Source organism: Coenobita brevimanus, chromosome 67, assembly GCF_032717465.1.
Source record: "Coenobita brevimanus isolate Jiangsu-jjx chromosome 67, ASM3271746v2, whole genome shotgun sequence".
NCBI lineage: Eukaryota > Metazoa > Arthropoda > Malacostraca > Decapoda > Coenobitidae > Coenobita > Coenobita brevimanus.
This window is the reverse complement of record NC_137020.1, coordinates 17,933,655-17,957,160: the sequence shown is the minus strand read 5'-3', so window position 1 is coordinate 17,957,160 and position 23,506 is coordinate 17,933,655. Positions and strand designations below refer to the sequence as shown.

At 40.2% G+C, this 23,506-nt stretch overlaps 1 pseudogene; it reads left to right on the top strand.

The window, feature by feature from the left end:
- The first annotated feature begins 21,323 nt into the window (after positions 1–21,323).
- LOC145405573 (uncharacterized) lies at positions 21,324–23,237 on the top strand (annotated as a pseudogene).
- The last annotated feature ends 269 nt before the right edge of the window (positions 23,238–23,506 follow it).

Below are 23,506 nucleotides of genomic sequence, written 5' to 3'. Positions count from 1 at the left end.
CGACGCTTTGTTGAGACGTTATTTAAAAAAAACAGTTGGACACTGCCCCTGAAATCCTTAGTAGTGTGCTTAGTGTTCGTGTTCAACAGCCCTGAAAATCTTTGCTCACATGGGTAAGTACTAGGGGATATCAACAAAGACCTCACACGAACATTAGCTATGGCAGGGGAGAGCTCTCTCATTAGAGATGAACTTGGTTTGAGGAAGTGTTTCATATGCATCTTTTGCAACAGAGTCGTTCGCCAACTCTAGGAATTTTCTTGCATGTTATCTGGGAGAAGGTGATTATTAACAGTGAATACGTCTCTAATCAGTTTGTATTTCAACGCTCTCATTTCAGGGAAATAAGACTGCAACTCCTCTGCAGGGACGAGAAGCGTTTGCACACATTGCACCATTTCTAGTTTTCCAGTGCCTTTGCTTTTATCAACCGTCTCTCTAAGGTGTTCAAGCATGGTAAGATTTTCGTTTCTGACCTTTCATTCCCACAGCATCAGCTTCATGCTGAATGATCTTAGTTTGTCCATGAAATCAATGACTGTAGTAAAATGGCCTTAGAGGGATAAGTTTAACGAGTTTTTACGCAAGAATATGTCCTTAACGTAGCGCAGACTCTGCACCCACCAGCTGTCTGGCAATTTCTTGGTGAACTTAAACTATTTCTTGTTGTCACATTTAACGAAATCGGAGTTTCCTTCAGTGACTCTACTCTTTTTACCATATTCCCATGTAACAACCAGCGAACCTCTGTGTGAAAACTTAACACTAATTCGTCTGCTCCAAACTCTTGGCACAGAAGGTGAAAGAGCCTGGTACTTAGGGCACAGCATCGTCAAATACTAATCTTCAACTCTGGTGGTAGTGTTTTAGATGACACAGCATCTGTGAAGCATAAAATGAAGATACGTTGTTTCAGGATTTACTTCACCCACTCTTCCTCGAAACCTTGAACGATGGCCAAGCGTTGCTCGTGTCAGGAGAACTGTGCACGCACAATCAAAGACAAAATTCGTGTCGTGAAGTTTGGTGAAAAAAATCTGATGAAAGACTACAGTTTTGGGGCAGTCCGCTTTGTATTGAACGATCGGTTGGTAGCACTGACTTGAGCTGCCATTTGCTCCAGGTATCCGGCATGTGGATGCCAGCATATAATTTTTCTGTAACTCAACGAAACTAGTCTACATAATTATTAAATATTCCTGCCTGTTGTTTTTATTTAGTATTTATGAAGCGTTTCTCATATTTTTTATGACCACATTCGCAAGGTTACAATTCATTTAGCTAAATAGGTGTTCGGAAGTCAGTTCTCCATATTTATTACATGTAAATTAGCTAATCAAGTTGATAATTATGACCTGGGACATTATTTAACAGTGTTATAAAACAAAATTCACTACAGTATTCAACACATGGGAACAGCGTTATTTTGTTATGAGAAGTGATTTATTTTTTCTTTTAGAGTGGCAGGCAAACTGAATCCCACAGACGAGTTCGAACACATAAACCAGACGACAGAAGTCTACGCACAACTGTTCGTGTACTTCATTCTAGGTGCACTTCGTTTCTTATGGCGTAAAAAGTGCTTGCGGGTGCTGCTTCCATCGTTGTGATTATTTCCTGGTCCTATAGTGTTGTGGTAAAACGAGGACGACCTGAACGATGGCGGTTCTCCATTGTGCCATCCTCCTGAAATTCTAATCCTCCTTTCTATGGTTATGCTTATACCAAGTGTTTGATATTTCTGCTCAGGATTCGCTTCCCGTAAATAAAGAAAGATCATGCCACCTCTCATAATCCTATTAGTTGGATGCATGTTGCTTGATCTCTCTATACCATGGTATTGTAGGTCTGCTTGACGTTTTGTGGTAAGATGTAAGATGAAATGTCAGGTGAGCATAGCCTAACCGTTGGCTTTTCGTCTCTCATATGAAGTTCGGACTCAGCATTTTTATTTTAGTCGATGTAAACGCTTCGGAATTTCATGGGTTCATTCATACCGTCATCCCATCAGCAGCAGATATGAAGCTTGACGAAGTCAGGCTAGCCAACCACGAACATGTAACTGTGGTAAAGAGTCCAGAATGTTTCAGGTGTTGCACTTAATCTTCAGACAAAACCGCGACACGACTTTTGTCTTTGATTGTACATACTGTACATATATTGTTCCATGAAAATCCCCAGACTCTAAAAAAATTGAGACTTCATGGAAAATGTCTTCACCTCTTGCTGTTTACTCAAAGCATAACAGAATCCTCCTTGAAATCCCCACTACAAATGTATCGTAAAAATACCAAGACCTGGGCATAGGCTAAGCAGCAACGCCAGTTGCCTCATCAAACTGGACTGCAAATATGCCTAACCATACCCTTTTTATTTCTGCAGTCACTGTTATTTGATTACCTTCAGACATATTCGTCGATGAACAGTATCATCAGACTGGGGTACTTATGTGACCTGCACAGCATGTGACGCTGTGCAGGTCACACAACAGACTGTATCTTCACAAAGTTTATAGCAAGAGACGATTATCTCTGTAACGTTGTGTGTTTTTTTCTTTTGCAATTCTCAGTGCTACCGTGTATGATGCACGTAACCCAGATTCATTCTGTTGATTGAATTGTTTCGATCAAAGTGTGCTTGCTCCAGTCCCTCATCCTTTTGCTTGAAGAATGCAGCATTCTTACTTTTCATATTCGGATGACAACTGTTCAAATGTCGGCTGGATGAATCACTCTTGCGTCATAATCAAAGACGGTAAATAAAACCCACATTTGTAGACGAAGAATATAATTACCAAACCGTTTCGGTGGACACTGCCACCGTCTTCAGTGGTCAAGATAGAGGGAATGGCATATTGACAATACGCGGCTTCTTTTTTTATGAATGTGTGTATGGGAGGGTGGGGTAAAGGTGAGGTGGAATGGGGTGGACTGTAAACGGGTTTTTCCTCAAGGGGTAAAGGGGGGAATATTACCAAGCAGGACATCTGTAATTCCTGTCTGACGTCACCTGTGTCGGTGCGGGAAGGGACATTTCCACCAGGGACCTCATTATAGGATCTACAGTAGCTTGTACATGCCTTCAGTAAGGTTGAAATTCTCGTATTTTTGGATACATATGGCTTCAAAATCTTTCGTTTCCGAAAATCACGACTTTTATACAGTAGACTGCTACCTTGCCAGTCAATTCTGTGGTTAGCTTCACAAACATGATTAAATATTGCATTATTTAAATTACATGTTTTTATAGGATACTTGTGTTCCTTATTCCATGTTTCCAAACTTCGAAGTGTTACTATGTAAACTAGTTCACAATCATTGCAAGGAATTTTATATATGTTTTTATATATGCAGAACATACATACATATATATATATATATATATATATATATATATATATATATATATATATATATATATATATATATATATATATTATAAAGAACTAGTTTACATATGGAAAACAGGTCGAGATTTGGAAACACGGATTAAGGAACACAAGTATGCTATAAAAACATGTAACATAATGCAATATTTAATCATGTTTGTGAAGCCAACCACAGTGTTAATTGGCAAGGTAGCAATCTACTGTATAAAAGTCATGACTTTCGGAAACGAAAGCTTTTTGAAGCCATGTGTATCCAAAAAAACGAGAAATTCAACCTGAGTGAAGGGATGTACAAGCTAGATCCTATAATGAGGTCCCTGGTGGAAATGTCCCTTCCCGCACCGACACATGTGACGTCAGATAGGAATTACACCTGACCTGTCTGGTAATGTCCCTCCCTTTCACCCTTGTGGAAATCCCCGCTTACAATCCACCCCACCCCACCTCACCTTTACCCCACCCTCCCACACACCATCCATTCATCCATCATCCAATCCTACGTTGTCCCATGAGGAGCGTAGGAGCCCGGGGCTAGGCAAGTTGGTCTTGACATTTAAGAGGAGAGTGACCAGCCTTAATCATCCCTGAGTGGCATTACGTGAACAATAAACTCCAACCACCTCTTGGATATAAACACACGCATAAAAAGGAACCCTTGTATTGTCAAATGTCATTCCTTCTCTCTATCTTCACCACTGAAGATGGCAGTGTCCACCGAAACTGTTTGGTAATTATATTCTTCGTCTGCAAGTGTGGGTTTTACTTACCGTGTCCAAATGTCGTTTGAGAAAGCTTGGTTTCATGCACTCCAGTGAAACTTTGGGACATATAACACACGGGAAATTCACACCCGTTTTTGACGATAGTAGTGAATCCATACTTTATGTAGCTTTCATCATACTGACGTTTCTTTACTGCTGAGGCCATAACAGAATCTACAGATGTAATGAAAAGTACTTATATAACCAAAGCCATACATAAAGTTGACATTCACACGTTATAACTTCGCCACTGTCATAAGATTCCACAGTAAAAAGACCATCAGGCACTAGTACTATCATTATCACCGGCATCAGATCACATCGTGAAAACATCTTCTGGGAGTCATAATGTCAAAAAGTCAAACAGTCAGTACTTCATCAGGAAGTCATATTATCAATACCGTCATGAGATCACACAGTACATACTACTTCAGCCATTCAGCAGGCAGTAGAAATCATAGCAGGCAGTCATAATAACAAGAGATCAAACAATTGAAACACCATCAGACCGTCATATTATCACCACCGTCTTAATATCACACATTAGAAACAGCTTCAGGCAGTCATATTGCCACCATTGTCAAAAGAACAAACAGTAACTACAAGGCACCCAGAAAGTGATTACCTCCACCAACTGTAGAAAAATCTAAGATTTGTTGCTGAGAAACTACACGTACGACCACAGTCATAAACAGAGGTTGCCTAAAATGCTAGACCATCACTAAGTAATGATATCCATTGCCACATAGGAAAAAAAATTGTTAGCATACATATCATCTCTTCATCATAAACATCACACTATTAGAAAAATCATGAATGTATCTCATTTATACAAACAAAAATATCTGGAGGCACTGGGGCAACAATTTCGTGATGTCAGTTGCGACTAGCTGACTAAAATGAGACAGTCCCCCAATCCTCATTTAGAGACCCTATGGATGCAGAGGCTGGACAGCCACCATAATGAGGCACTGAATGCACGATTTCTGTGGTCCACTTAAGTTCTTATAAAAATCAGTGATTAATGCTAGTTAGCACCAGATCACTTAACTACTGTTCATAATTTATGGTGCATTTTTGAACATTTGTTATTCAATACTCACTCAGGTGGTGCTATCTTCATATGTAAACCTGTATAAAAATTAGATTTTCCTTTAAACACCAGCTAGCCTTATACCTAAGCATATAAAGATAGGAACGTGAGTTGCCAAACAACGCTGAATTGATTAACCCATCACGTCCCGACCGATTTCGCACCTCCGATACCCTCCAATCCCGAGCTATTTTGGAAAAAAACATTTTTGGCTAAAACCTCCGCTTTTGGTGAGAAACATCGAAAATTCATAGAGAAATCGCTCACCTGTTTAAAATACTTGTTACAGGTAGCAGTACCTCCTTACCTTACTGGGTTTTCTATCAGGCTGGCTCCAAAGAAAACGAGTTCTGTGGGAGGGTAACTATTCCACACCACTCATAAACGGTATTTATTTATTTATTTGGTACGAATTTACATGTAGTACGAGAGTATATTGGTTTTCAAAAAATGTATATAGGCATTATAAGCATTGTTTCACCCACTAACTCATCAACATACCTGACTTTTTTTGGCAACATTACCTGATCATCATTTCTGACTGTTTCTTCCTCTAATGCTATGTACTCTTTGTCCTCCACATTGTCATCAAATGGAGAATCACTCTGGCCCTGAATGTCTTTATTGGCCAGGTCACTGGTAACAGGTGAATTGCCGAGACAATGGCATGCAGGGGGGGGAGGTTATGTGGTGTAAAGCATTGTCCCTGTCTGGCATCTTGTAGAGGAATAGAGGAAGGTGTCCCGTGTATACGTACCAAAAATCACGCATGAAAATTTAAAATTGTGCAATTTATGAACCTTGCAATTGCGCAACGTACCAGTATGTCATCGGGCCTGGCAGTTACATAATGTTGCAAGGTACCCATACGTCGACGGGACGCCTCGGGTTAACACTGGTAATATTTATTATTTTGCATCCATTTTTTAAGATTGGTAGGTTTTGTTAAATTTAAAATATTGTTTTTCTTCATACCAGTAACTGTGGTAAAGTACTTTCCTTTGGAATATTACAAAGGTTACCTACCTATGAAGCTCAGAAGAGAATTTTATACTTTTGAATATTCGCAACATAAAAATGAACATTAATTTGCGAAATATGCCAGTTCAATGACATCATATGATACTCGCCTCACACTGTATTACTACAGAGCTTCAGTGCTTATTTCAATGAAACATTCAGCTACAACATCAGAAAGATAAGGCCATACAGTAGGTTATGCAGTGCTTCTGCTATAAAAAATCATTAATAGTAATTATAATAATATGCAGTTTATGAAATATCTTACCCTACGGTGTCACAGCCTAAATGGTAGACAAAACTGTGTATATATATATATATATATATATATATATATATATATATATATATATATATAGTAAAATCTCAAGTTTTGACAGTTTAGAATTCGATGAATCAAATTTTGATGCATTTTGGAGTGGTCTGCCTACCTTACTTTTCGATGCAAATTCGCGAATTTCGATGCCCTCAGGTCCAGACTCCAACCAAAACAAGCAAAGATAATATGTTTAATGCGAACCGAAATGCTAGAAATGATGGAAAATTATAAGAAAAAGTATGAACCTAACCTAATATCGTATGTAACATGTGCTTTCAGGGCCAGACTCCAACCAAAACAAGCAAAGATAATATTTTTGATGTGAACCAAAATGTGAAGAAAAATTATAAGAAAAAGTATGAGCCTAACCATATGTGGACATGCATTTCACTGCAATTTAGTTGTATGTAGTTTCTTTGTATTTTCGTTGCAACTTACCTGTTTCAAAATGGCAAACAAGAGTGGTTCTTTGGGTAGCAGTGGTGATGTACAAGAGCAGCCTGGCACCTCTAAATCTTTGCAGCCAAAGCAGCAATGGCAGTACAGGAAAGGGCAGAAATACACCAAGTATACACTTGCTGACAGTAAGGCAATACAATGCAGAACTACAGTTACTTAACCACAATTATAGTTCATAAAGTTTACAGGGGGTGTGGGCAAAAGATCATGATTTTAGGTAGTTAGGTTTGGAGGCCCCGGACACAAACTAATTTTTCCCAAAAGAAGTTCAGTTTAAATTTCGATGTTTTGAATTTAGATGCGGTTTTTGGGTACATATGTCCATCGAAATTTGAGATTTTACTGTGTGTGTGTGTGTGTGTGTGTATATATATATATATATATATATATATATATATATATATATATATATATATATATGTATATATATATATATATATATATATATATATATATATATATATATATATACTTTTTTAACGGCTATCGATAATTGGGCCTAAGGCCCTGGTCATTAAGCCATATATTAATAAAAAATTACTTATTTTTTAAATTTAATCACCTCCACCAACGAGGTTATGCTTTCACCCCTGTCCGTTTGTTTGTTGGTTGGTTTGTAAGGAACATTACACAAAAACTACTGGACGGATTTCCACGAAACTCGGTAGAAGAATGAGCCTTGGCCCAGAATGCACTCCATTAAATTTTGGTGCGGATGCGGGTAAAGATGCGGATCCAGGATTTTTTCTTTTCACTTTTTTTAACATTGCAAGATAGGGCGTTGGTGGAGATATGCGCTCTTTTGAATGCCATTCTAGTTTGATTTTTAATTATTTTTATTTAAAAAATAAAAAAATCAAAGCTAACATCCTAACACTTTTAACCCTAAGAAAAAAATCGCTAACCTATAATAATGTCTAAAGACAAAAACAGCCAAACCTAATTAAATATTCACATAGCTTTCACTTATGGTTAAAGCTCCTCGACCAACATAACACCATTGACTACAAATCTGAAATGCCTCTCTGCATTACACATCTGCATTCATCACCTGCTGACTGTCAATCGAGACAAATGTATTAATGTACGGGACATCAATATACAATATGAAAGAGAACCAGATGAGTCAGGAACTATGTCATATATGTCAATAACTGACCCTAATTAAGAAAACTTACACAGATACAAACCATTTATTTATGTAAAAAAAAAGTTGCAAATACCTCGCCCAACAGAACACCATCGACTGAAAGTGACCAGTACCTTTCTATACTGCACACTTGCACTCATCAACTGGTGATTGTCAGGTAGGACACGTGGTTTAACATACAGGACATCAATATATGAAATAGAGCAGTCAGAAGCAGGATCTGTTTCAGATACGTCAACTGTCAACCCCAATTATATGATATATAAGTATTTGCAATTAATGCAAACCATAACCACACAGTTAAAAAGTCACATTACACCTTCAAGAAAGCCATCAATTTATCAGTCCTAACAATATCCCCCTCATCCAGGATGGTGGAAAACGTGATGGGGACATCTGGTGCGCTGCAGTAATATATAAATGAAGCATATTCACTAATAAATTGCCGACAGTGCAGGAAATGACTGATGGATATCACCACACCACAAATGTCACAGTGTGGTGGAAGTCTCTCATTATATGGTTTCATATGGGTTAACATGGTACAACTTGTATGCAGTCGTGACAAAATTCTTTCTTCCAAGCAACTGGGGCGGTTGGCAGTATCCCAGTCACCAAGGAGTGACTTGCACACTGGAATATTCATTGTGGTCCACTGACCTTGCCACAGAAGAATTACTGACTTCTGTCTGAGAAAGAGACTTGGTCATAGATCACGAGGAACATCCCAATAATCCTCGAACTCCACATTTGACTTTGCAAGTAAGCAAACCTGATCATTGCCGTAAATAGGAAAATGACCAGACCTGAGTTTATATATACCAAGTCGACCCACTCTGACTCCAAATAATGGACCTGGCTCCACAAGCAAGCTAGTGACGTCGCACGGCTGTGAATCTCAGTTGATTCGAGACTTTGGCTGAGTGAACACGTCCCTCCCATCAGTCTCCCACTGCCCTTAAAATACGACTGTGCTTCCTTATGATATGATTTTTTAACCCGCCCCATCCCGACCACTTTTCCACCACTGACTCCCCCAAATCCCGACCATTTTTGGAATTTTTTTTTTTTTGGCTCAAACCTTCGCTTTTGGTGAGAAACATCGAAAATTCATAGAGAAATCGCTCACCTGAGGTTTAAAATACTCGATGCAGGTAGGAGTACCTCCTTACCTTACTGGGTTTTCTATCAGGCTGGCACCAAAGAAAACGAGTTCTATGGGAGGATAACTATTTCACACCACTCATAAACGGTATTTATTTTTACTTGGTACGAATTTATATGTAGTACGAGAGTATATTGGTTTTCAAGCAGTAATATAGGCATTATAAGCATTGTTTCACTCACTAATACCTGACCTTTTTTTGCCACATTACCTGATCATCATTTCTAACTGTTTCTTCCTCTAATGCTATGTAAAGTTTGTCCTCCACATTGTCATTGATTGGGGAATCACTCTGGCCCTGAATTTCGTACTGTGGCATAACATGGCTATACTGGCCAGGTCACTGATAAAAGGTGAATTGCTGAGACAATGGCATGCAGGGGGGGGAGGAGGTCATGCTGGGTAAGGCATTGTCCCTGCCTGGCATCTTGTAGAGGAAGGTGTCACGTGTATACATACCCAAAATCACTCACGAAAATTGAAAATTGTGCAAATTAGGGACCTTGCAATTTTTTCGCGTTTATGTACATCGACGGGATTGGCAGTGACAAAACGTGTGGACGTTAAAGAACGTTGACGGGACGCCGCGGGTTAATAAATAGAATGAAATGTGCATTTCATTTAATGTTTTATAACCGAACGAACAAATGTATGGGAAGGCAAGGAAACTTTAAGAAAAGGTATGGATATTGTAAGGGAAGGTATGGATACTGTGAGGGAAGGTAAGGATACTGTGAGAGAAGGTATGGATACTGTGGGGGAAGGGAAGGTTACTGTGAGGGACGATATGGTTATTGTGAGGAGAGGTTTGGATACCGTGAAAGAGGATGTGGATACTCTGAGGGGAAAATGTGGATACCATGAGGGAAGGTATGGATAGTGTGAAGAAAGGTATAGAAAGTGCGAGCAAAGTCTAGGTGAATCTTTGTTTTCATTATACCTTGTTCACTTAGCTCTACTGGCTGGAGCAAAGAAAGGTTTGAATTACGGCTGCTCCTTGCTTAATGCAACACCGAGGAGTGAGGGAGAACTACAATTCTTCTTAATTTAACACATACAGTACATTAATATTTGTAAATTGTTTGCAATATAAGCACCTAGTTTAAATATGAAATAATTTCCGAAGCCAAAGAGGTCAATATTAGCTTTAAAAGTTTACTGCTATCAAAGAAAATTAAAGTTGATTAACCCCTTAACTGCAGGGCATCACTTTCGTGACGCTTGGGAGCAAGGGATCATACCGCGGGGCGTCACTTTTGTGGTTCTGTGTTATTTTGAATTTGCCCGGGCTTTCAATTGGTGGCTTGTATCATCTATCAGTACTGCCAATGTCCAACACTAATCAGCATTCCTAATCTTATCTGTACTCCCATCCATTGTTGACAATTTAGCCATTTCTCCCCGTTCTTGACTCCCCTCCCTACCTCCCCTCCAGTACCCTCTCCTCTCGCCTGCCCGGCCTTGCTACGCTAAGTAAATCTTCCCTGGAATTTTCCACTGATTTCATCCATTGAAATAAGCCCTATGCCCTATTCTTATACCAAATAATATATACAGAAATGAAATAAGGTAAGTGATAGTGCCATACACCTGGAATTGGCTAATTATCACCTGACAACACCTCACGTGCACTCGTTTGCTAATTTTCGCTGTTTATTTCCCCTTGATATATGCCGTATAATCTATTCTCGTAATAAAAATATATATAAGGAGGGAAGGGAGAAGCCAAAGTGATATTTACATTCACCTGGAACTACCTAATTAATTATGTATTGTCTAGATTTCCTGCCAATCATTTCATAGCGTATATGTTAGCAGCTGTCACCAGGCTGAGATTGGCAGCACTGCACTTCCCCTAGGCAGGCCACCACACACTGTATTCAGTTTACTGTCGTCTTTCAAGGTGAAAGCACATCGGATTTGCGCCTGTCCAATTCCGCCCCTTTTTAGCCTCATGCAAAGGGCCCTGTGACCTCTACCCCCTACTAAACCTCGTGTGGAAAGAGGTAAAGGGATAAGTGAGTGGTGTGGAACGTGAACTTGCTATTTTGTCAATGAAAATGATAGAGAGTGACTAGATCTTTCTGGTGAGTAAAACAGTGCAAGTGGAAATGTAAATAATGTGTAAATAATGAGTAAACAGCAATTGAAAGCAATGAATGTAAATATAAGTGAACAGTGGAAAATAGTTTTATAAGTTACTGCAAGTGACAGTGCCTAACACAGTTTAAATAAAATCGAAATGTAAATAATGTAATTTAATAGAGAATCTAAACAGAAATGTAAATGAGTAATAATATACGAATACGAGTATATATACTAGAAGTAATGAAAGTGAAAGTTTCACTCTAGCATGTATGAATACTATGAGTTATGAAGGTGAAGGTGAAAGTGACAGATTCACTCTCAACGCTTGTATACAGGACGAGAAAGTGAATGCTACGTATTTTACTGAAAGAGAAATTGAATGCCTACAGTGACAATAAACTACTATTACTCAAGGAAACTTATGGATAAAGACTGTAGATATATATAAGTGTTATATAGTAATAGAAATATAAACTGTGAGTGTTTTTATGAATAATGACAGAACACCAGCGGCGAACGATCGGAAGTGGGAAGGTCATACGCACTCGTAATTTTCATTGCTTTCACAGTTTTTTTTTTTTTTTTGAGTATGGATTCCAAACTATCTGAGAATCATAGATTAGTGTATCTAGTGATAATATCAGGTTGTGGTAATCATATTACGGGTTGTTGGGAAGTGTAAAGTGGAGACTTCGTTACCCAACTTCAGAGGTCTCCACAAGTCCTACGGTACTCGATGAAGGCTAAACAAACACCCCAGGAGAAAGCTGAAGGTATGTGCCATATACATAATTAATTTTAATATTCTAGGACTAATAACTGATTTTTGGCAAATATTTTTAGAGTCTGTCGGAGCGCGAATATGCCAGTGGGAGCCGCAAGTCAAAGCAAAACAAGCCCGCGGTTTAGGGGTTAAGAAGCTTCATAAAATGATGAGTGACGTTTGAAGTAAACTATCCACCCACGATGTACAACTATGTCCACATGTTGCACTACATCCCTAAGTATTATATATATATATATATATATATATGTATATACGTATGTATATATATATATATATATATATATATATATATATATATATATGTATATACGTATGTATATATATATATATATATATATATATATATATATATATATGTATATACGTATGTATATATATATATATATATATATATATATATATATACAAAGCTGGGAATAGCTCCGCTATTAGTAGCGGCGCTACATAGCACTGCTACTATTTTAATAGCGATGGTGGTAACCCCATTACTTTTTTTTAGCCAGTAGCGGAACTGAGAGCGCCGCTACTTTTTGGAAGTACTCACTCGTTACCGCGCTCTTCGCTACTCACGCAATGAATATAGGTCCGAAGTCGGTTGGTAGATACAGATATACCAACGATTTGGTTGTATTTATTAATGACGAAAAATAATACTTTCGTCAATTCTGTCAAATAAGGATGTCAGCTAGATTTAGGCAATGCTAACACACACACACACACCTTTAACTATTCCAGTCTCTAACTCCCGCTGTCTCCGTCCCTCTTTCTTTCAGACTGATTCTTACTACGTTATTATTTCATAAAAGTATGTTAATTTCAGTTTAACCCTTTAACCGCGGGTATTGTTTTGGCCTGACTGTCCTCTCCCGCGGGGGTTTCAGCCAAATGTAAACAAACCTTTAAACCTTAATAACTCTGCACAGAATAAAGCTAGAGAAAAAAATAAGGTACCATTAGAAAGTACTAACCTTCAGCTTTCCATTGATGTAGGTTTCATGACTTTGTTGACTTTCACAGGACGGGCAGTGCCGTTAGAAGTGAGGGGTGTAAAATCACTATTTTTCACTCACACACCATTACCTTCGCTCATACACCATTACCAAATGCCAACCTCATTCTGATAATAATACTATAAACATATATGAACACTGCACATACGATAAACACCCACTCTGTGTTCACTGAGGCAGGTAAAAGGCACTGTAATTACCCGCACTTCACTGCCACATCAGCGGTGTTGTAATCACTATTTTTCGCTCACACACCATTACCAAATGCCAACCTCATTCTGATAATAATACTATAAACATATGTGAACACTGCACATACGATAAACACCCACTCTGTGTTCACTGAGGCAGGTAAAAGGCACTGTAATTGCCCGCACTTCACTGCCATATCAGCTGTGTTGTAATCACTATTTTTCGCTCACACACCATTACCAAATGCCAACCTCATTCTGATAATAATACTATAAACATATATGAACACTGCACATACGATAAACACCCACTCTGTGTTCACTGAGGCAGGTAAAAGGCACTGTAATTGCCTGCACTTCACTATCACATCAGCAGTGTTGTCACTCACACAGCTGGACAGATACCGATGCGTGTTTGGTCCGGGGTGGGGTGGGGGGCCCAGGGGGTGGGAGGTGGGGCCCCAGGGGGGGAAGAGGGAGGTGGGGGTCGGCTGGAGTGAAAGAACTTAATAGCTACTCTCCCTTGAAACAATTGGCGCACGGAAAAAACGCGGGGTATTCAAAATATTCACAAACATTCGAGAATGACACCCGCGGTTTGGTCCAGTTTTTGCAACGTCATTCTGGAATGACACCCGCAGTTAAAGGGTTAAAGTAATGGAAAAAAAAATTGCTATTGTAAAATTGCCTTTAAAGGGAAGCCCCAGTTCATTTTTACTTTCGTTTTCGTACATATCTTAAATAGGTATCATTGAAAATATAATAAATCTGTATAATATGTATCAGTGGTAGGCCAAATTTTTTTTGCCTTTTATTTACGTATGTTACTTCAGTAGGTATACTAGGTAACAATATAAAAGAACATTTGTTACATTATACAGTAAACAGCTTTTTCCTGTACCTTGGGCTCTAAGCTTCATTAAAGTGACACCGACATGTGTATGATTTTTTTTTTTTTTCAATAAAAGTATATTCTGACATTACTGGTACACACCATAACCACTCAGACTGACTAATATTATCAAAACAGTATATAGTGTATTGCTATATAACAGATTTTTGTTAACCTTTCCTTTGTTTACCTTTTTCTTATCCAAAGTAGCGGTAGCGGGAGCACCGCTACATTTCGTATCAAGTAGCGAAACCAGTAACGCCACTACTTTCTCGAGCTAGTAACGGGAATGGGAGCGCCGCTACTTTTTATTAGTAATGTTCCCAGCACTGTATATATATATATATATATATATATATATATATATATATACACCAGAGATGTAACCCAAAAGTTCCAGTTTTTTTAAAAGAGGGAGCCAACCATTTGAAGTTTTGTCTTTTGCCAATAGAAGGAGTCACCAGCACCCCTTGTGTCAGTGTGGCCCTGACCGTGTCTGTGAGATGTGTTGTTGACCTACTGTTACTAATGTAACATGGTGTGAAGGTTGTTTGGCGGTTTTGCAATGGCAGACCAATGGTGCAACAATGTCAAGTCGATGGTGATCGTATTCTTCGATATCCAAGGGACTGTTCACAAGGAATTCGTCCCACTTAGTCAGTCTTTCAGCAGGATGTTTTACTGTGAAGTTTTGCAGCGTCTGAGGGAGAACATCTGCCGCAAACGTCCAGAACAATGGAAGAACAAGGACTGGGTCCTGCATCATGACAACGCCCCCATCCACACATCAATTGTTGTCCGGCAGTTCCTGGCTTCCACTAATGCGGTAGTCATGCCCCACCCACCCTTTTCGCTTAACCTTGCCCCATGTGACTTTTTTCTGATTCCCAAGCTGAAATTACGACGGAAAGGGCGTCGATTTGACTCGATTGAGGAGATCCAAACAGAATCGCAGGAGGTGCTCAAGACCATCATGTCTGAAGCCTTCCAGAGATGCATGGACTCGTGGAAAAAATGCTGGGACCACTGTATACATGACCAAGGGGTCTACTTCGAAGGCAATAGTGAGAACTAGGAGGTAAAGTAACTTATTTTCTGACAACATCAAAGTACTGGAACTTTTGGGTAGCGCCTCATGTGTGTGAGTGTATATATATATATATATATATATATATATATATATATATCATCATCCGGACCTTCTTTCCCACCCAAGGGTAGGGTGAGGAGTAGCAATGTCCAGACAGCCCAAATTTGCCCAATTCAGTGGGCCACGGTTCCATTCACTCATTCAAGTCCCCGGAATTCTGGCTCTATCGGATACAACAAAAACATTCGCCACATTTTGTAGCTTCACATAAACGTATCCGATACGGTCAATCTGGACGCTGCATTGTTAAAAAGGGGTGCCAAATTCATCATGCACTTCTCCTTGCAACATTCATCCAGCCAGCACGATCTCTTGTCAGTTCCCTAACGTCACCTACTTCCAAACTTCTTTTCCTCACACACTCATCCACTGTCTCTCTCCACCTTCTTCTTGGCCTACTTCGCCTCCTCCCTCCTTCAAATTCGTTCAGATATACCTTTTTCCCCACTCTACTGTTGTCAGTTCTCTCCACATGACCATACCATCTCAGTACACTCTCTTCGATTCTGGTGTCCTCCGACTTCCTTACTCCACATCTTTCACGAATCACATTATTTCATTTCCTATCCACTCTGTACTCCACATACATTTCTCAGCAGTCCCATCTCCACTGCTCTTACTCTTGACTTTTCATTTTCATGCCACAATATTGATTCACATTCATATGTCAAAGTTGGCACTAACACTCCTTCATGTAACCCTCGTGCAGTTGCAACACTCAAACCTCTGTTTCTTATCAAGGCCTTCATTGCACCAGCTACTTTTCTTCCTTGTGTCACTCTACTTTCAAATTGTTTTGCACTTTTCGCTCTCATTTCTATCACTCTACCCAGGTATTTGAACCCTCTCACCAACTCCAGTCTGTCTCCATTCACTGTAACATCGCACTGGGAGTCACCTTTCTAAATAACCATCACTTTACTCTTTTCTACATCTACTATCAAGGCACGACGCTCACAGACATCAGCAAAATTCTGCATTAGCCCATCAAGTTCTTGTCCTGTATTTGCAAGCAGTACTGCTTGCATACAAAAAATTTGAGATATTCCATCCATCCTCATTCTTTACCAACGCCATCCGTCTCTCCATTGCTCGTGTATTTACTTCTCTCATCACCCAATCCATATAGGGAGTGCTTCGTTAGGCATGCTAAAATGAAGTGTGGTGTGGCAAGAGTAACAACAAAGAAGAAAAGTACGGCATGGTGAGATGAGGAGGTTAAGAAAGCAGCGGAGGAAAAGAGAAAGAAGTGGCTAAAGTGGTTACAGGAGAGGGGTTCAGTTGAAATAAGAACTGAGTTTATTGACAGCAAGAAGCACGTAAAGAGACTAGTGAAGAGGAAAAAGAAGGAGGTAACTGATGATCTGGGGAGAAAAATGAATGCGAACTACTCTGAAAATAGGAAGTTATTCTGGAAAGAGGTGCGGAAATGGAGAAATGAAAGCAGAAAGAAATGTGATGGTATGAATGATGCAGGTGGTAGATTATTAACCCACAGAGATGAAGTAAGGACCAGATGGAAAAAATATTTTGAAAGCCTAATGAATGGGAACAGAGAAAGCAGAGCGACTGTTAACATGATTGGTTTGGGGGAGGGGGTGCAGAGAAGGAATGCAGTGCCAGGAGACGTGACACTCGCACACTTGAGCGGCTGAAAAATGGGAAAGCAGCTGGGGTTGATGAGTTGTATGCAAAGATGCTTACGTGTAGTGGAAAGAGTGGAATGAAGAGCTTGTTGGAGATGTGTAAGAAGGCAGGGATGAGTGAAATTGTGCCTGCAGAGTGGATAAAGGCTGTGATTGTACCCCTGTACAAAAATAAAGGTGAGTGAAGTGAGTGCAAGAATTATTGTGGCATAAGTCTATTGAGTGTGGTACGGAAGGTATATGATAGAATTATTACAGAGAAAGTAAGAGAGGTATCAGAAGTTCTAGTAAGTGATGAACAGGGTGGCTTTAGGAGCGGCAGGGGATGTGTGGATCAAGTATTTACAGTGAGACAGATAGCAGAGAAGGCATGTGAGAAGGACCACTAGGTGTATATGGCATTCATGGATCTGAAAAAAGCATACAACAAAGTAGACAGAGAGGGATTGTGGAAAGTTTTGTACATGTATGGTGTAGATGGTAAGGTGCTAGGTGCCATCAAGAGTTTTTATGATGGTAGCGAGGCATGTGTAAAGGTTAATGGGCATCTAAGTGAATGGGTTCGCGATCGGTGTGGGCGTGTGACAAGGTTGTGTGATGTCTCCATGGTTGTTCAATATATATATGGATGGGGTGATGAGAGAAGTAATAACACGAATAATGGAGAGACAGATGGCGTTCGTAATGAATGGTGATGGATGGAATATCTCAAATTTGTTGTATGCTGATGATGCAGTACTGCTTGTAAGTACCAGACAAGAACTTGATAGACTTGTGCAGAGCTTTGCTGATGTCTCTGAGCGTCGTGCCTTGAGACTAAATGTAGAAGAGAGTAAAGTGATGGTTATTGAGAGAAAAGGTGATTCCCAGAGTGATATTACAGTTAATGGATAGAGACTGGAATTGGTGATAGAGTTCAAATACTTGGGTACAGTGACAGAAAAGAGAGGAAAATATGCAAAAGATGTGGAAAGTAGAGTGACACAAGGAAGAAAAGGATCTGGTGCAATGAAGGCCTTGATAAGAAACAGAGGCTTGCGTGTTGCAGCTGCACGAGGCTTACACGAGTGAATGTTAGTGCCATCTTTAACGTATGGATGTGAGCCTGTGGTGTGGCATGAAAGTGAAAAGTCAAGAGTAAGAGTAGTGGAGATGGGACTGCTGAGGAATGTATGTGGAGTGCAGAGGGTGGATCAGCTACAAACTAATGTGATTCGTGAAAGGTGTGGAGTGAGGAAGTCAGTGTACACCAGAATCAAACAGAGTGTACTGAGATGGTATGGTCATGTGGAGAGAATGGATAACAACAGAGTGGTGAAAAATGTATATCTTAGCGAATTGGAAGGAGAGACGAGGCGAGGTAGGCCAAGGAGAAGGTGGAAAGATATGGTGGATGAGTGTGTGAGGAAGAGAGGTTTGGAAGTCGGTGAGGCTAGGGAGCTGACAAGAGATCGAACTGGCTGGATGAATGTTGTGAGTAGTGCATGATCAGGGATTTTTGGCACCCCTTTTTTACGTGGCAGAGTCCGGATTGACTCAATTTGATACGTTTATGTGAACCTACAGAATGTGGTGAATGTTTTTGGTGTATCCGATAGAGCCAGGATTCCGAGGGCTTGAATGATGAATGAATGGAAGCGTGTCCCATTGCACTGGGCAAGTTTGGGCTGTCTGGACATTGGTACTCCTCACCCTGCCCTTGGGTGGGAAAGGAGGTCCGGATGATGATGGTGATGATGAAAAAAGTTTGGGGTGCCAAAACACCCCACCTGACTAACGAAGGGTTAACAGGGAATGCATCTCTGACATCTATATCGTGACATATTACGGATGTACAAACTGGACAATCACTGAAGACACTGGGGAACGACAGCATTAAATTCAATTGCTTCTCCTTCTGTTCTGGGTTAAGATGAGAATGCTTACTTCGGAGCTCCTGCCTGGCCTCAGATTGCTTTGCCACTGTGCTGCACTCTTCAAGCTGAGGGGACAAATGGGCTCTTCAGTGGGTTCAACAGCACCATCAGGCTCTGTTACCATGCTGCAAAGAAAACTGGACAGAGGCTTGTGTTGATCACAGGGATTCAACATGTTCGCATGACAGAGTTGATAAATCTTGCATCAATCAGGTGTCTCAGTCAAGTAGTCAATGGAGTTGACCTTTCTGTAAACTCAGTAGGGACCGAAAAACTTGGCACAAAGAGGGTGGTCGGCTAAGAGCAAGAGTGCCAAAACTTCATCATCTTTGTGAATTTCTCTCTCTCAGGCGTCTTTTTTCTCTTATCCCTTTTTCTGTCTTGCTGAGCCCATCAAGCTGTTGTGGATATTTCGATCCCACACCACATCTAGGCTCTTTGTAGTTTCCAAGATCTTGATTAGGTAAGGTATGAAGCCTTCTGAGTAGTCGCCAAATGTTGCACAGGATTTGGAAAGCAGCATGTAGACTACGACAGATCCATCTAAAAATTTTGCATCTACAGTAGAGGTGTCATAATCCTAGGCTGTAATCAGCTAAGCCAGGCATCCAATGAGGTCTGACTTCGTACATTGCCTCAGCTCTCTCATGTCGGAAAGAGAAGATGGTGCTCCCTGGTTCTCGTGTCTACAAAACTCATCCACATCTCCATTTCTGGACTGACAGGAAACGTACATTCTGCAGAATAATTCACAGTTGTTTTTCAGAGCCTTAATTTGATGTGACATCCTGGACTGTCTTCCGGTTGACGTCAGGGGGGAAAATGTCATATTGTTTGGAATGATATCTGACACTTGTCACTCGCTTTTCAAGCCGGTCAGAAACATAGGAATCATTGTGTGGTAGCCCTATTGTTTAATGTTCTGGAGACTGGAAAGTGCATTTTCATCCATGGCCTCCTTTGTATCCAGCTGAACGAGATCGCTGCTCTCTTCTGTGAATGGGTTTCCCAAATCCTGAAATGTTGCAACCATTGCCATGACTTGTTGTGCAAATTTCTACTGAACGGAGGATGACTGATCATGGTATTGTGTAGCTTTTGAGCATTCCTTTCAGATGAAGTTTCAAACTCATCAGTGATCCAACCGACATTTGGGCCAGTAGTAATCCACTTAATCAAAGCAGATGGGTTATCTTTTATTCCAGTCACACCGCTGTCTCCTCTGATTTGTTCGTTCATTTGCTCATGGGCTTGGTCCAAGGCCATAGTCGAGAACACACGGGCTGATTTTTTTTACAACAAAGTTGAACTTTCTCAAATTCATCAAAAAAAATTTTCTCAATGTAGATTTTGTGACATTTATTGTGTTGATTGTCATGAAAACCACAATAGCGTGATGAACCTCAATTCAGTACAGTGAAACATCACAGTAGCTTAGCAATTGGAGTTACGCCAGAAAATCAGCAAGCGTCACAATCAAGAGAGAGAGCAATAATTGTCAACAAATCTACCTCAATATCTATCTGTCTACATATATCGATATATATATATATATATATATATATATATATATATATATATATATATATATATATATATATTTTAAGTGCTCGACTTTGGGCATAGGCTTCACAGCCTGCTCCCAAGGCCCAGTAGTCCTCCTACATACCATACACCTCTACATGTCACCACTTCGGCGCTAAGACCCACCGTCCATATTGAATACATGCTAGGGCTGTCTCATACAGGACTGGTGTATTGGTATTAGCGGGGGTATTTTTATGATATGTCGGCGGGTCTTCTGGTAGATCGGTAAAGTCTGCTTTTTATGAAATTCAAATCCTTAAACTGTTCCCTGCCCCAGCGAGGATTTGAACCTGGGTCCGGTAGGACTGCAGGCCACCTCTCTACCGATTGAGCCATCGCTTCAATATATATATAGATAGATAGATAGATAGATATATATATATATATATATATATATATATATATATATATATATATATATATATATATATATGAGGCGTCTAGTTTCAGGGGGGCGTAACCCTCAAATCCGCCATTTTGTGTTAGAAGCAGGAAAGTGTTCGTCAATGCCAGCTACACCACGTGGTGGAAAATTCCAAGGGAAATGCAGCCTTAATGTGGGGGGACAATAGGGTTGGAAGTCAGGTGGTTTCAGGTGCACAAACCTTGGATGAGAAACGTTTTACAGATCCCAGACAGGCGTATCCAGCACCGCCGAGTCTAGGCCAGCCAGCCAATAAGCTTGCCTCACACAGCCATCAATGTTGTCATCACCGGGCTCAGCCAATCATGTACTGCCTGAAAATGAGTTCCGCCTGAAAATGAGTTCTTCTGAGAGTGAGAGTGAGGACCAACGTCCAGTGCATTCTAGGAAGTGTGTAAGAAAGCCTGACACATGCGGAAAACACGTTGTTAAGAAGAAACAAGACAGTGGTCAGGCATACATTAGTCGTGCCACAAAGAAACCTGTTGCTGCACGTGAGATTGGTCCTCCCTGCACCTGTTCCAAAAAGTGTTTTGATAAAGTTGGAATGGAGAATGTTAAGGTTACCTTTAGTAATTACTGGGCCAGGCAGGACCATAATGCCCAGACTTGCTACCTTCATGACCTTGTGTCGGTTGTACCAGTGAAACGATCAGAAGTGCAGGGATGGGAGAGTAGGAGGAAAGACTCTCGTGCTTACACTGTCATGGTGAACAACATACCTATAGATATATGTCTCACTGTTTTCCTTAATATTCATGATACTTCTGAGAAACGTGTGTGCAATGCCATTAAAAAGGGTACAGCAACAGGGACGGTGATTGAGGACCAGCGAGGGAGGCACTGGCCTCATAACGTGACTCCAGAGGATGTTAAAGAGACGGTTCGGGCCCACAGTAAGTCTAGCCACCTGCACCTCGCATTATTCTCGGACCAAAGGCCCGAATCGTGTGTATCTACCACCTGGTTCTAGTATGGCAAGCCTCTACAAAGACTACGTCCAGTTTCTCGAACGTGAAAATAAGGTACTGCTGAAGGCTACCTAACACATGTATACTCACATTTTCAACACTGAGTGCAACATTGGGGTTGAACCTCCTCGGTCAGATAGCTGCAACTTGTGTGATGAACTTAAGTGATGTTGCAACAGCTTCAAGAGGGCAGAGATGATGAAGCAATAAGAGAACTTAACGTCAAGATGTACCATGTTCCCAGTGCTGAGGCAACCATGAAATCGTGAAAGTGTACGTAAGTGATCATGATCATAATCTTGCTTCAACTGCTATGGATTTACAGCAAACATTGCCTAATTCAAGGTTAAGTTCTGGGGCACAGCATTACAAAAGGAAACTCTGGACATATAATTTTGGTATTCATGACCTTAAGAGTAATCAAGCGTATTTTTATGTCTGGAATGAGACTCAAGTTAAGCGGGGATCCTGTGAAATTGCCAGTTGTGTATTGCATTATGTAAATAATTATGTTAGTGATAACATTCGACAGTTAGTCATCTTCAGTGAAAATTGTACTGGCCAAAACAAAAATCTTAATGTCGTGCTTTTTTATTTGCATTTGATACAGAGTGGTAGATTTGATTGTATTAAGCACTATTTCATGGTGCCAGGCCATAGTTATTTGCCATGTGAGAGATTTCGGTAACTAAGAACTCAAACTTAAAGGTCGGGATGTGTATTCAGCCCCCCATTATGTGGAGTTCATCCATAAATGTAGAGAGAAAAACCCTATTAGTTTAGTGGAGATGACTCAGGACTCTATTCTGGACTTTACTGTGCTCCAAGCTTTGGTAACCAAGGCTGGCTTTAGTGGCAGTGGGTTTAAGAATGCCAAAATGTTTATCGTCAGCAGTGGTTATAAGATGTGGATTAAGGTGAGGTCAGATTATGGTGTGGAAGAATTGGTGTGCATTAAGCTCAAGAAAGGCCGCTGACGGAAGTATGATCCCTCGAAGTTCTATCTGCCCAGTATTCCATTACCTTCTAAGTACCCAAATGGAGTTAAGTTTAAACAAGAAAAACTTCGTGATCTGAAAGCCCTGCTGCAGTATGTGAACCACTACTACCATGGCTTCTTTGAAGAGATCTTCAGTAGTCACAGTGAAGAGACAGAAGAAGGGGGCGTCGGCCGGGAGACAGAGGAGTCTGACCCGGATGACGACTTCCTGGAGTATTAACCCACCCATACCCCCCACCCCATCAACCTACAGAAGCAATACTGGCGACGAGGGATTGGTAAAAGTTCATATTATATTTTTTTCGATATTTAATCAACTATTATCTTATTAAAAGGTCACTTGTATGAACTGTAAACAAGATGATTGGTAGAAATCACAATTTTAAAATTAATTTTAAAAAATAAAGCTCATGGCGTTTTGAAATTTTCACAGGTTTCTATACTCCTATTAATAATGTGTTAGGTCGCATTATTTGGTACAACCAGTAA